The sequence below is a fragment of the Budorcas taxicolor genome, chromosome 5 (genome assembly GCF_023091745.1).
Source record: "Budorcas taxicolor isolate Tak-1 chromosome 5, Takin1.1, whole genome shotgun sequence".
Lineage (NCBI taxonomy): Eukaryota > Metazoa > Chordata > Mammalia > Artiodactyla > Bovidae > Budorcas > Budorcas taxicolor.
Window position 1 is genome coordinate 115,665,377 of NC_068914.1, and position 15,098 is coordinate 115,680,474.

The following is a 15,098-nucleotide window of genomic DNA, read 5'->3' on the forward strand; positions in this document are numbered from 1 at the left end:
CAGAGACTGTGCAGCCCTGCAGACACCCTGACCCTTCTCAGAATCCTTACAGCAGCCACAGGAAACTAATACAAAGGTCTTGGGTTTTACTCGGTGAGATAAGCCACTGGGGAACTCTGAGCTGAGTGAGGGGTGAGAGGATCAGTTTTCTGTATTAAAAAAATCACTCTGCTGCTGAGAGTTGACTGTAGTGTCTCCCAGGAGATCAATCACAAAGCCCTTGACATAATATAGGTGCTGCCACATAGGACGGCCAGATATTCTGATGTTTCAAGAGGAGCCGACTAAAGCGATCATGCATGTGAAGGCTGGCTGTGTCTCAGGGGATGCCGATTTGGAGAGACTGAGAAGTGAGGGAAAAAGCGTCACCTTTTACATCAGATGATGCTGATTCTATCTCAGCACCACTAATTGTGTAATCACAGGCACTTTTCTTAACTCTGGGCTTTTGTTTCCTTATCTTGATAAAAGTAAATACTTCACAGGCTCGGTTATTAAGAAAGCTAAGATAATATATTCATTAATTAGTGAATATTTATGAAGCCAGGCAGAGATACAGAGTCCAGAGCTGAGCGAACTGGTGATCATCTCTGTCGTGGCAGAGGCCAAAGAGGAGGGAGTGAGGAACACAGAAATGGAGGGTCTCTGGTGTGGAGTTTCCCATCACTGAGCTGGGTTCTTTTTTTTTTTCCTAGAGAGACAAAGTATCACTATTTGAAAGATTATTAGGTACTTAAGGGAGAGGGAATGGGGAGTTACTGTTTGGTTACAGTTTCAGTTCTGAAGGTACAAATAGTTCTGGAGATGGATAATGGTGATGGTTGCAAAACAGTGAGACTGAATGCCACCAGACTCTACACTTAAAACATGCACAGATGGGTTAGGATGCTGCATTGTTAAAAATTACAATTTTATTGGAGTATAGTCATTTTTTAATGTTCGTTTCAGGTGTATAGCAAAGTGATTCAATTATACATATGTTCATTATTTTTTCATCATTTTTTTCTCACATAGAGTATCAGGGAACATTGAGTAGTTTCCTGTGCATAGCACAGGAGAACTTGGTCCTTGTTGGTTATCTGTTATTAATAATACATAGTAGTGTGGGTGTCTGTGTGTTCATTCCAAGCTCCTGATTTATCCCTCTCCACCACTTTCCCCTTTGGTAATCACAGGTTTGTTTTCGATAATTTTAAGTCTATTTCTGCTCTGTAAGTAAGTTCATTTGTATCTCTTTTTGAAAACCTTAGATTCCACATATGGCTGGTAACATGTGTTTGTCTTTGACTTCACTCAGTGTGGTCATCTCTAGGCCCATCCATGTTGCTGCAGATGGCACTGCTGCATCCATTCTTAGAGCTGAGTGATATTCCAGTGTATGTCTGTCCCACATCTCCATCCACCCATCTGCTATTGTGAATAGAACTGCAGTGAACACTGGGGTGCGCTTATCTTTCTGAGTTATTGTTTTCTCAAGATATATGTCCCAGAGTGGGGTTCCTGGATCATATGGTCATTCTATTTTTAGATTTTAAAGGGTTCTCTATAGTGGTTGTAACAATTTACCTTCCCACCAGCAGTGGAGGAGGGTTCCCTTTTCTCCATACCCTCTCCAACATTTATTGTTTGTAGACTTTCTGGTGATGGCCATTTTGGGTTTGAGGTGACACCTGATTGGAGTTTATAGATAATAAACTACATTTATTTCTCCAGTAATTGGTGAAGTTGAGTATCTTTTAATGTACCCGTTGGCCATCTGTATGTCGTCTTTGGAGAAATGTCTGTTTAGTTCTTCTCGTTTTTCAATTGGCTTTTTTTTTTTTGACACAGAGCTGCATGAGCTGTTTGTGTATTTTGGAGATTAATCCGTTGTAGGTTACTTTGTTTGCAAATATTTTCTGCCATTCTGTGGGTTGTCTTTTGGTTTTGTTTATGGTTTCCTTTGCTGTGCAGAAGCTTTTAAGTTTAATTAGGTCCCATTTATTTTCATTTTCGTTACTCTAGAAAGTGGATTAAAAAAGATGCTGCTGCAATTTATGTCAAAGTGTGTTCTGCCTATGTTTCATAGTGTCTGGCCTTACATTTATGTCTTTGATTCATTTTGAGTTTATTTTTTTGTATGGTGTTAGAGAATGTTCTAATTTCATTCTTTTATGGGTGGCTGTCCAGTTTTCCCAGCATCACTTATTGAAGAGACTCCCTCTTCTTCTTTGTGCATTCTTGCCTCCTTTGTTGCAGATTAATTGACCATAAGTGTGTGGATTTATTTCTGGGCTCTCTATCCTTTCCTTGATCTATATTTCTGTTTTGGGGTCACTACCATACTGTCTTAATTACTGTAGCTTCGTTGTATAGCCTGAATCTGGGAGTTTGATTCCTCTAGCTTTATTTCTTGCTGTAAGGACTGCTTTGGCTATTTGGGGTCATTTGTGTTTCCATTTAAATTTTAAGATTTTTTGTTCTAATTCTGTGAAAAATGCCATTGGTTAAGCTGTGTTCTAAGAAGCAGGAGTTTGCCAGTCAGGGGGAGAAGGAGGTTCAAGGTATCTGCAAAGTTTGGAAATAAGGAAGCATAAAGGACCCAGGGGAACTGCATTTCTTATAATGTGCCTGATATATTGTAGGTGGTGAATACACAGTAATCAGAATTACCTGTATTTCTTCAATGTATTCAGTATCTAGCCCCGTGCCAGGCACTCTGTATAGACATTACTCCTTGAATCACTGCAACCTGTGACATATGTACTAGTGTTCCGAGTTTACCAAAGAGGACATTCAGTCTCAGAGAGGCTAAGTAATTTGCCTTAAAGCACAGCTAGTGGTCACCACCATCATTAACAAAGGATGAAGATGCTGAAATCAATACTGTATGAATCAAGGCTACACCAGTGTAGAAATAACCTGGAAAGATCAACAATCACAGGATCTGTATGGACCAGGTCTGTTAATGCGGTGATTTGGCAGCTAGAGCAGTGAGCCTCGTGGGAGTTCATGGATCAAGGCAGCTGGTGGGAGAGGTTAGGAAAGGGATGGAGGGAGATGGCAGGAGGCTGGAGCCTGCATGCTGATGCTCCTTACACAGCATCCCCACAGGGGATCCCACCTTGTAGCAGCTAACTGAGCAGAGGCCAGGACGCAGGCAGCATTTGGAGATACAGAGGCGTGCACCGACCTCCTGGCTTACTGAGCTTCCTACACTGGTGATGTTTCTTTTCTTTACCATCCACGAGTTTCTCTAACTACTACAGTCTGCTTTTGACTCCTCGGATCAGGCCAAGGTCAGAAATGGCCCCTCACTGTCAAATCCAACAGATTTTGCCGTTCTCATTTTTCTTGCCTTTCCTTTGCACTTGGTGCTGAAGACCAATCTCACTGCCCTTAGCTTGAGAATGCCATCTCCCACTCTCCCACTCTTGGTGCTTTGTGCATGAGCCCTCTTGGTGCTCGTTGTCTTCTGGACATCTCTTGCTGCCCCTACTCCCTTGGTAGGGGTGAAAATCCTCACTCTCTGGTCATGAAAGCTTCCACTCCATTAACAGAAGTGGCTGTGCTGATTTCCTTGTGTTGGTGCAACAAATGGCTGAGGCTGATGCTGACAAGTGACAAACTGCTGGGAACCATGGGGCTGAAGGTACGGGGGCTGCTGTCAGGCTGCCAGGAGAGAACCTCAGCTCTCAGAGCTTGGATACCCGCAGCATCAAAGGTCACAGAGCCCGCTTTTTAATGAAACCTGAGTTGTAAGGAATTGAAGTGATGCTTATACAAGTTCCCAGGACTCAGAAAAGTTATAGTGAAAGGAACAGGAGGAGGGAAAGAAATTTGTGGAGTGTGCCTCTGCTTCCAAAACCAGAACAGCATCACTCTTTCTCTTAAGGCTTTGTGAGAAGCCAATTTGAGGAACTTGCTTCCCTGCACCTCCCCTGACCACCTCTGTTGGTCTTGATGTGTCCCGCTTGATGGGGAGCTACATCTTCTATGGGACTGGTTCATTCTAGACTTTAAAAAAATTCATATTGCAGTATAGTTGAATTACAGTGTTGTTAGTTTCAGGTGTATGGCAGAGTGGTTCCGTTATACAAATATCCATTCTTTTTCAGATTCTTTTCCTATATAGATTTTCATAGAATACTGAGTTCTCTGTGCTATAGAGAGGTCCTTATGGATTATCTTATTTTCCTGCCAATGCAGAAGACTCTGATTTGATCCCTGGGTTGGGAATATCCCCTGGAGAGGGAAGTGGCAACCCACTCCAGTATTCTTGCCTGGGAAATCCTATGGGCAGAGGAGCAATGTGGGCTATATAGTCCATGGGGTCACAAAATGAGCTGGACACAATTTAGCAACTAAACAACAACTGTGTGTATCTTAATCCTAAACTCCTAATTTATCCCTCCCCACCTTTGGTAATCATAAGTCTGCTTTTGAAGTCTGAGTCTATTTGCATATTGTAAATGAGTTCATTGGTAGCATTTTTAGTTTCCAGATATAAGTGCTATCATATGACATTTGTCTTGTACTTCACTTAGTATGATAGTCTCTAGGTCTGTCCACGTTGCTGCAAATGGTAGTTCATCCTTTTTAATGGCTGAGTAGTATTCCACTGTATATTTGTACCACATCTTTATCCATTCCTCTGCTGATGGACATTTAGGTTGGTTCCATGTCTTGGATATTGTAAATAGTGCCAACATGAACACTGGGGTGCATGTACCTTCTCAAATTACGGTTTTCTCTGGATATATACCCAGGGCTGGGCTTGAAGGATCATATGAAAATTCTATGTTTAGTTTTTCAAGGAACCCCCAAACTATTCTCCATAATGGATGTACCAACTTACATTCCTACCAACAATGTAAGAGGTTCCCTTTTCTCTCCATGATTTCCAGCATTTATTGTTTGTAGACTGTTTGATGATGGCCATTTTGACTTGTGTGAGGTGATACCTCACTGTAGTTTTGATTTGCATTTTTCTAATAATTAGCAATGTTGAGCATCATCCTGGACCTTTTTGCTCACTGGGGACAGTGGGTGGTGGCAGCATTAGTAACGCACAGGACTGCCTGCTCATGTACCCATCAGCTCTGCTATGCTTGAGGTCAGGGATGAGCCTTGCTCATGGTTATGTTTCTTGCTCCAGCACTGTGCCAAGCACACAGCAGGCATTAAATAAATGTGCAGGAGATGAAGGAATCAATCTGTGGTTATCTTACATGACAGAATGGATGGTACTGTGAAGAAGGCCCTTGGAAAGGACAGGGCGAGATGGCAGTTGTAGTTCTGCTACTTGGGGCTTTTGATCAAGTTTATCTTCTGCATTTAAACAATGGTAATGTTTGTGATAAAAACAATCACATTTGTCAAGCACCTAGTGCAACTCCTGGTGCATGGAGGGCGCTTGTAGACATCCCTTAGTCTGCAGGGATCACCTGCACCCTCAGGTCCCCCTGGGAGGCTCACGAGGAGTTATGGGCACAGCTGGGGTGATCCCTCCTTGAAGAGGAGGCTGAGACATGTGTCTGAAATGCCCCCATACTTCTCTGATTTCTGCTTATTCCTGGAACTGTGTGGGTAGAGTGCAGACGAACCAGTGAGCGAGCTGGCAGATGGTGAGAAGCAGCAGGGTTAACATGGCCACAGACACCACCAACCCTTGGAGGGGCACAGAAAAGCGTGTGTGTAGCTCTGAGAAGCCCCCATGTCTCCCGCTGCCCCACACCCCTCACACTGCCTAGCTTCAGGAGGACCCGAAAGAAGCCTGGCTTCCACTAGAGCAACGAGAGATCATCTGAATAACACCACCTCTCAGGTGGGACTTAGCAGCCTACCTCTGGGCTAGGAGTGCTGCTAATCTGCGTGATAACTATGGAGGCGGACCTGGGCACAGCCCGTCCCAGGCCTTGCTTCACACCCCTGCTTGGTCAGCCAGGTAATATGGTTTTGCTCAGATTCTATTCCAGTTGCCTAGGAAATAAGTTCCCAGTAGACAGGCTTCCAGGAGGTATGTGGGGACAACAGCAAGGACTTGCAAATGAGGGAGGTAAGACTGACTACAGGGAATGGAGCTGTAAGACACACCAGGAATGCAGGCGGAGATGGGCAGAGTCCTCTGAAAGCTGGGGTGGGGGCAGCAAGACTGGGTGGTTTCTGAATTGATGGTATTAATGCATCCAGGTGAAGTTATATCAGGTAGGGAGGGGCAGAAAAGCTATGAATGAGCTTTCAGGGCAAATTAATAAAAGAGAAAGCTATTGTTGATTGCACCCAGATCTCTGCCAGGGACTCGAGTCAGCATCTCATGTTCCTCTCAACATCCTTATTCATTCCTGCTCCTGCTGCTGCTCAGTCGCTTCAGTCGTGTCCGACTCTGTGCGACCCCATAGACGGCAGCCCACCAGGCCCCCCATCCCTGGGATTCTCCAGGAAAGAACACTGGAGTGGGCTGCCATTTCCTTCTCCAGGATTATTCATTCCTACCTGTTAGCAATTATGTAACCCGTTTCCAGTTAGCAATTATGACTGAAGGACCAAGGGTGCTTTCTGTGTGCTGTCCTGGGTTAGTTGTGAGCCAGAGGTCACTGGAGGGGCTGTCAAGAGCTTCAGTTTGGAGGGCAGCCTGCGCAGATTCCGGCCCTCCTTGGACACTCACCTGCTCTTACTCTCCAGCAACTTACATCTTTGTGCTACTGTTTCATCCTCTCTGAGCTGGGGCTAGTATTAGGACCTTGGCAGGGGAGTTCTCTACAGATTAAATGGGTCATCTCATGTAGAAGTGAAGGCAGTGCTTCAATGCATAGAAGGCACTTGATAACTACAACCTGGGAGGATGATCACGGCCATAACACTGGGCCTGTCAGGCATTTGGACCCACAAACAGGTTAAGCACAACAGTAAAGGAAAGCAAAAGCAAAATGAAAAAACAACTATGGGAAGAAGAGAAAACATTTGTAAACAATACAACCTACAAGACCTTAATTTCCAAAATATGCAAACAATCCAATCAAAAAGTGGACAGAAAACCTAAATCAGACATTTCTCCAAAGCAGACAGACAGACGGCCAACAGGCACAGGAAAAGATGCTCAATATTTCTAATTATTAGAGAAATGCAAATCAAAACTATAATGAGGTATCACTTCACACCAGTCAGAATGGCCATCATCAAAAAGTCTACAAACCATAAATGCTGGAGAAGGTGTGGAGAAAAGGGAACTCTCCTACACTGTTGGTAGGAATGTAAGTGGATGCAGCCATTATGGAAAAAGGTATAGAGGCTCCTCAAAAATACTAAAAATAGACTTGCCACGTGATCTGACAATCCTACTCCTGGGCATATATCCAGACAAAACTCAAAAAGGGTACAGGCACCCCTATGTTAACGGCAGCCAAGACATGGAAACAACCTAAATGTCCACTGACAGATGAGTGAATGAAGATGTGATATATACAATGGAATATTAGCCATTAACAAATGAAATAGAGCCATTTACAGCAACATGGATGGACCTAGAGATTATCATATTAAGTGAGCCAGCAAGAGAAAGACAAATACCATATGGTATCACTTACATTGGGCTTCCCTAGTGGTTCACACGGCAAGGAAATCTGCCTGCAATGCAGGAGACCTGGGTTCGATCCCAGGGTCGGGAAGATTGCCTGGAGAATTCCATGGATTAGAGGAGTCTGGCAGGCTACAGTCCACGGGGTTGTAAAGAGCCGGACATGACTGAGCAGCTAACACTTTCACTTTCATCACTTATATGTGTAATCTAAAATACGCCACAAATGAATTTATTGCAAAATAATCTCACAGACATAGAAAACAGAGTTGTGGTTGTCAAGGGGCTGGGGAGGGATGGAGTGGGAGTTTGGCATTAGCAGATGCAAATGATTATATTAATACACAGAATGGATAAAGAACACGGTCCTACTGTAAGCACAGGGAGCTATACGCACTATCCTATGATAAACCAAAACTGAAGAGGATATATATTGTATATATATGTATAGCTGAATCACTTTGCCGTAGAGCAGAAATTAACACAACATTGTAAATAAACTATCCTTCAATTAAAAAAAAAACAGGTTAAGCACAGAATGCCTTTGGATAAACCCAGGCTAAATGAGTTTTCTTCTTAGTAATGCTGTGCCTGTGGGTGTGTTATTTCACCCAGGTGTCTTCATCTGTTAAATGAACTGTGATAAGGTTAAATGACAAAACACATGCAGAAGTGCTTGCCACGGTGCTTGGCCTATACTACATGCTCAACAAATGTTCACCGTTGTAGAAACAATGATGAACACAAGGAAATGCCACCTGGTCATGTCCCTCGTCAAGTAGCCAGTTGGCCTTGTGTGGCACCACCTGTTCCTGGCCCTTGCTCACATGTCTACCCTCATTCAACCGGTGCTGACAGAGCAGCCATCACATGCCAGGGGACTCGCGATGGGGGAGGATGGTGAGACACCATCCCGCAGAGGACACGACAAAAGTGGAATTTGTCACTCCTCTGCAGCCAGGATAGATAGTCTCGACCAATGGGGCAGGTCTGTCCCCTAGGGAGCAAGGCAACATTGGCAAAAAAAGCACAGCAGAGAGGTTTAAAGCTATAAGCACTGAACAAAGATGAGGATTCTGCTGGGTGAGGGAAAGAGGTGAGAAACCTGCCCCCGTTTTATGGACGTGGGAAGTTCCAGCTGATGGAGCTGTCTGAGCTTCGGCCATTCTGCAACATTCCTCAAACATGCCAAGACATTCCATGCCTGTTCACCAGCTAGTTCTTCATGCCTGAACTATGTTCAAGGCCGCCCTGCCCACCCACACTGGGTCATCTTCTTGAGGGTCTCAGCTCCTGTATCTCTCTCTCTCTCCCTGTGTTGCTAAGAGTAGTGGCAGTGCCCACAGCTGGAGCGCCCTCTAGAGCGTAGACCCCGTATGGACAGGAACCTGGCCTGTCCCAGGCACTGACAGCCCGAGTGCCTAGAACGGGGCCCGGCCATCCAGAGGTGCCACCACACCTGCGCAGTGTAGGACATTTCAGCCATGTGCTTCCCGCTATCACTCCACTCAATCCTCCCAGAACCTTAAGTGTGAAGAAATCTATGGTCCCCACCGATGAAAGCTTGAGAGGTCAAGCACCTTTCGGAAGGTCCAGTGAATGTAGGGTAGAACGTGCTCAGCGTTGAAATGCAGGTCTGAGTGACTCCAGGGACAGCACGGCCACAATGCTGCCTGCTGCCGAGTGTGTAACAGGTGCTCACTCAATAGTTTTGAGAGTGAATGGGTATGAGTACACAGTTTCTCATTTCTTAAAAAACGAGATCGTTACCAACAAAGTTGCCAGGCGGCACTGAAGGCAGCAGAGTTTGCAAGAGTGGGGGTTCTAGAGGGTGGGGGCCTGGCAGAGACATTCAGTTCCGTGTGCTGAGAATGGGCCAAAACACAGACAATTAACTCCTGCTGAACGCCTACTAGAGCCCCCACAAAGCTATTATTAGCCCCTTTACTAACTGAGGAAATGGGATTGGGGAGATGAAACAAGCAGCCCCAAGGCACATCCCTGACGAGCACAGCAGAACCTGGGTTCCAAGGCAGGTCTGCGTGACTTCCACCATGCCTGTGGAATTTCACTTGACATTTCTGAAATCAGGAGTGAAAACTGCACATCTCCACGCTCGATTTTTAGAAGAAACAGGTGGAGGGGGTGGAAGAGAGATTTCAGCAAAACTTTGCAGCTATGTCTATGCATAGAGCTCATTTCATTATTTCCCAATTGATCTGTTTGTTTTTGCTGTAATGTTAGCTGGTTACTAAGCAACTGCTGGAGAGCTAGGATGCTGAACTTTTTTTGGTAATCAAATAACCCCCCTCCCCCTCCAAAAAGGTGATATGGGTAAGTATTTGGGGGTCTGATCAAAAGACTGCCAATCAGACTGCTCTGGTATACTGAGTTTCAAGGGGGAATATAGCAGCTTTCACTTACCGAGCAGCCTAGTGTAGGGACGTCTACCTTTCTCCTTGGACAGGAAGAGTTACCCTCCCTGGGCATCATTTTGGTCACCCGTTATAACACTTACCTCATAAAGAAGTGTTGAAGAGTCGAGGACATTTATACAAAGCAGCTGGCAGGGATGCTGGTAGCTGGTGAGGGTTCAGTCAATAGCAGCTACCATCACTTTTAGCAGTAATGCTTTAACAAGGCTTGGGTAGAGTGTTGGATATCCACGCTGAAGAAGTCAATCTTTGGGGGTGCTGCTGGGGCTCACAGCTGCCATGGCAAGCTGTGCCCTGAACCTCTTCCCAAACCAGTGCTATATGATGCTGGTCACGAACAGATCCGCTTCTAGAGTTTGGATCAGGAACAAATCTATCCCACTCACTGGAAAAAATTTCCCTTAAGCCTACGGCAAGTCAATATGGTTATCTTCACATGAAAAGGACTGCGTGCTGATTTGGGACTTATTCGGATACAATCATATTCCTTACCAGTTCCCCAAATTTTAGTTCCTAGGGATGGTCAAGATGAGAGGTCACACTGACAAGGGACTAATCACCAAAATTTACAAATAGCTCATGCAGCTCTATGTAAAAAACAAAACAAAAACCCAATGCAATAAAAAAAAAAAAGGGAGGTCTAAAGATTCTCCAAAGAAGACCTACAGATGGCCAAAAAAGAACAGGAAAAGATGCTCAACATCATTAATTACCAGAGAAGTGCAAATCAAAACTACAATCAGGTATCACCTCACAATGGTCAGAACGGCCATCGTCAAAAAGTCTACAAACAATAAATGCAGGAGAGTGTGTGGAGAAAAGGAGCCCTCCTACACCACTGGTGGGAATGTAAATTGGCTCAACTCCTAATGTCCTAATGGAGAACAGTATGGAGGCTCCTTAAAAACCTTGGAGTAGACTCACCATATGATCCAGAATCCCACTCTGGGGCATACATCTGGAAAAAAACACAGTCCTAAAGGATACATGCACCCCTATGCTCACAGCGGCACTATTAACAGCAGCCAAGACGTGGGAACAGCCGAAGTGTCCATCAAAGGAGGGATGGATAAAGAAGGTGTGGTACACACATATATACAATGGAGTGTTACTCAGCTATAAAAAGCATGAAATAATGCCATTGGCAGCAACATGGCTTGGCCTAGAGATTACTAAGTGAAGCAAGTCAGAAAGAGCAAGACAAATATATATCAGTCATATGTGGAATCTGATTTTTAAAAAAGATACAGATGAACTTATTTACAAACCAGAAGCAGACTTATACTGAAAACAAACTTATGGTTACTGAAGGGCAGACATGGGTGGGGAGGTATAAATCAGGAGCCTGGGTTAACACATGTACACTACTATGTCTAAGATAGATGACCGGCACTCTACCCAATATACTGTAATAACCTATATGAGAAAAGACTAAAAAAGAAATATAACTGAATCACTTTGCTGTACAGCATAAACTAGCACAACAATGTAAATCAACTATGCTTCAATAAAATTTTTTTTAAAGGTCAGAGGTCACAAACTGGTGGTCTTTGGGGGTAAGAAGGTTCTATTCATCCTGAAGACATGTTTGGCCTGACTCAACAGTGTGTCAGGTTTTTTTTTTAAAAAATTAGTTGTCAACGCTAGAAATTAAAACATGAAAATCCAGATTTCTCATTCCTCTTGCAAAATATAAAGACCTTATGCCTGACCTCTACCCTCACCAGTAAATTCCACATCAGAGTGCACAGATGGAAGCTGTCTGAGATGGGGACTCCTGTCTCCCTAGCAATGAATCACGCTCATCACCCTTGGTTCCTTTAGGACAAGGTCCTGGCCCCAGTGGGCATCTGTGTTTGTGACTCCTGATATGTCTGTTTCATTTCACAATGAGGAAACAGGCTGAAAAAACTGAACTGTTGCAAGTCACACAGTTACTTATGGCACAGGGTGCAAGCTGGAGCCAGGGTCACCGTGCAGGCCTCATCCGCTGTAACACTCAAATTCAGTGACATCCTGCTCAGCCCAAGAGGGACATAGGCACAGCAGATCAAGAGGGGGCCAGTACAAGAAACAGGCCAAAGCAGGCAGGACTTCCAGGTGCAGACTTTTGCAGAGGAAGTCTTGGGTGGCAACATTTGAAAGACGTTCCCTGTGTTGCCTTCTAAAGCCCAGCCACCTTTGCAGACATTTCTTGATTTCAGCTGCAGAACTGCTCTCTGGTCCATCTACCTGTCTCTGCTGCTACTTCCGATCCCTTTGCTGGCCTTCATCTCTCACCAGAATGAATGCAGTTGTCCCTTATCTTCTCTTGCTCTACTGACTGTGATCCTTTCCTGATGCAATGAAAATGATCTTCCTTAAACAGACATCTAGTCACGCCATGCTTTCAGTGTTTTTCCATTGTCCCTCCACCCCTGCTCATAAACTCCTTAGCCTATCTTATGAGAAGTCCTGCAGGACCCACCCTGGCTTACATTTCTGGCCACATCAGCTCTTGCTGTTCTCATCAGTGCTCTGGCCACCCTGGCGCTCCAGAATGGATCTCTCTCTCTCCACCTGGAACATCACCCCTCTCCTGGTGAACTCCAGCTCAGTCTTCAAGCCTCCATTTAGGCTGAACTCAGTAGGACATCCATCCTATACTGCCTCCACCCTAGATCAGCTGACAACCCTGGGACAGGACACACCCATCAGGGTACCTAAAGAATCTGTCTTTAATCAACCGTCATTCCTGTTGGTCTAAACTTATGGGATTCACAGGTCCTATCCATGTGGGTCACAAATATGGGGGCCCTAAGGTACCTTGTCATGGTTACTCACTAAATGAATGGAAACTCTGGATGGAGGAGAAGAAAAGTCAAGGAAGTCCCACTATCTTTTCACCCTAGATGGGAAGTCACTTCGCTTCTCCAGTCTCTTTTCACATGTGCACTAAAAGAGGCTGGACGAATTGACAGATGAGCTGATAAAGAAGTTGTGGTACCTGTATACAACAGAATATTACTCAGCCATAAAAAAGGACACATTTGAGTCAGTTCCAGTGAGGTGGATAAACCCAGAGCCTCTTAGACAGAGTGAAGTAAGCCAGAAAGAGAAAAATAAATATCGTATATTGACACATATATATGGAATCTAGAAAAATGGTACTGGTAAACCTATTTGCAGGGCAGGAATACAGATACAAACATAGAGAACAGACACGTAGACACACTGGGGGAAAGAGAGGGTGGGACGAATTGAGAAAGTAGCATGGAAATATATACATTATCATATGTAAAACAGATAGCTAGTGGGAAGTTGCTGGATAACACAGGGAAGTTAATGCTGTACTCTGTGACAACCTAGAGGGGTGGGATGGGGTGGGGAGAAGGTTCAAGAGGGAGGAGACATGAATACTTAAGGCTGCTTCATGTTATTGTATGGCAGAAACCAACACAACATAGTAAAGCAATTATTCTCCAATTAAAAATAATTTAAAAAGCACTGGATAGGAGCAGTTATTCTCGGCTCAGGGTCTTGGCCTGTGAAGAAGGAAGGGGCTTTTAGGGGCAATTTGCAATATTTCAAAATGTACAAGGGAAACCACACACGTTCCTCTGATGTGGCTACAGGCCAACAGAAACTTCAGGTCACTCTGCAGTAAGAAAGTGCTAATTAATGGGCAATACCAGTTATATCACATTGGGTAAGGTCATGATTAGCAATTATTGATATCTTTGATCAATAAAACACAGGAAGATAAAACACATGCTGAACAGTCTGTTCACGTGTAATGTTTTTAAAATCATGAGGACCACGAGGCAAAATAATAAAACAGTCTTTGGATGGGAGAGCAGAGACCAGACTTTTAAGATGGGGCCAGTTTACCTTTCAACTAGTTGGAAGGCAGTCTCCACAGGTGCTCCTGCACAAGAGCCCCAGAGGGTGCAGGGTGGGCTGTGGCCCAGTCCCAAAGCCTCTCTCTGGCAGGTGGAGCTCAGCTCTCCCCACCACCACCTGTTCGCTTGGAAACCCTACCCGATGCACCCAGAGTCTGTCACCAACCTGCAAGCAGCTGGTCTCAGGATTCACAAGAATCAGGGGCTGAAAGCGTGGTCTTGCCACGCGGGGGCGCCCTCACTCCACCCACCGAGATCCCAAGGCCCAGCTGGAACCGGAGGACAGCTCCATTCCTGAAGCCCCCGCAGGGTCGTGGGTTCATGGTGCTCAGTGCCACTGCCCATGTGTTCTGAGAAGACATCTCCCACCCTGCCTGGCAGGGGTGTTGCCTTGAGGTCACTCATCTGTGATTCTTAACGGAGACAGGCTGGAAGGGACTCCACCTGCTCAGAGGGGAGAAACATCCCAAGACTAGCCTGGATGGAAACAATTCAGAAAGTGGACAGAGGACATCGGCTGCCTTCCCCTGCTGTCGAGAGCTGGGTGGGGGTTGGAGGGGTGGGGAACGGGTGTGCTCGCATCAAACACGCACTCTGGCTTCAGGACCAAAGGTTTGAAGACTCTTGAGGGAGTTATTTTAAGGCTGTAAGACTGAGAGAGAGACAGGTACACATGACGGAGGGAAGTGGGGAGGGCCAGAGACCAGGCGAGGAGGAGTTCTGATCCTGCTCCGCTAGGCACAGTCATAAGCCACAGGGCAGCCAGACAGGTGTGAAGCAGGCAGGCTGTAGAGCTGGGGTCTGAAAGATGTTGGTTCAAATCCTGAAGCAGCCCACGTGTACCTGAGCAGGTTACCTTGACTCCCTGAGCCTCCCTCTTCACCACAATAATAGGGAGAGTGTAACCATACCTGCCTTTTAAACTTGATGTATGGATCTAGCAGGACAATATATGCAAACCCTCATGGTACCTGGATCAGAAAGGCACTCAGGAACAGAGGTAACTCATGCTGACGTATGACAGGGATGAAGGGTTAAAACAAACTTTGACCAGTTACATGTTGTGACCTCAGTTTGCTTGCTTGGGGACTTTCAGGCTAGGTGGATTCTACAGTCCCTTCCACTTCAGATGGTTTGTTATTCCGTAACAAATGCCACTCCCCACACAGCCATCTATGCCTCTCACAAGCTGAGAGCTTTCTCTGGCTGCTGGACACCTGCCCTCCA

General features: G+C 45.3%; 1 protein-coding gene across 4 annotated transcripts in view; it reads right to left on the minus strand.

Annotated features, from left to right (window-relative positions):
- LARGE1 (LARGE xylosyl- and glucuronyltransferase 1) overlaps positions 1–15,098 on the minus strand; it is a 606,971-nt gene that overhangs the window by 15,012 nt on the left and 576,861 nt on the right. The gene's annotated exons all lie outside the window — the stretch shown is intronic.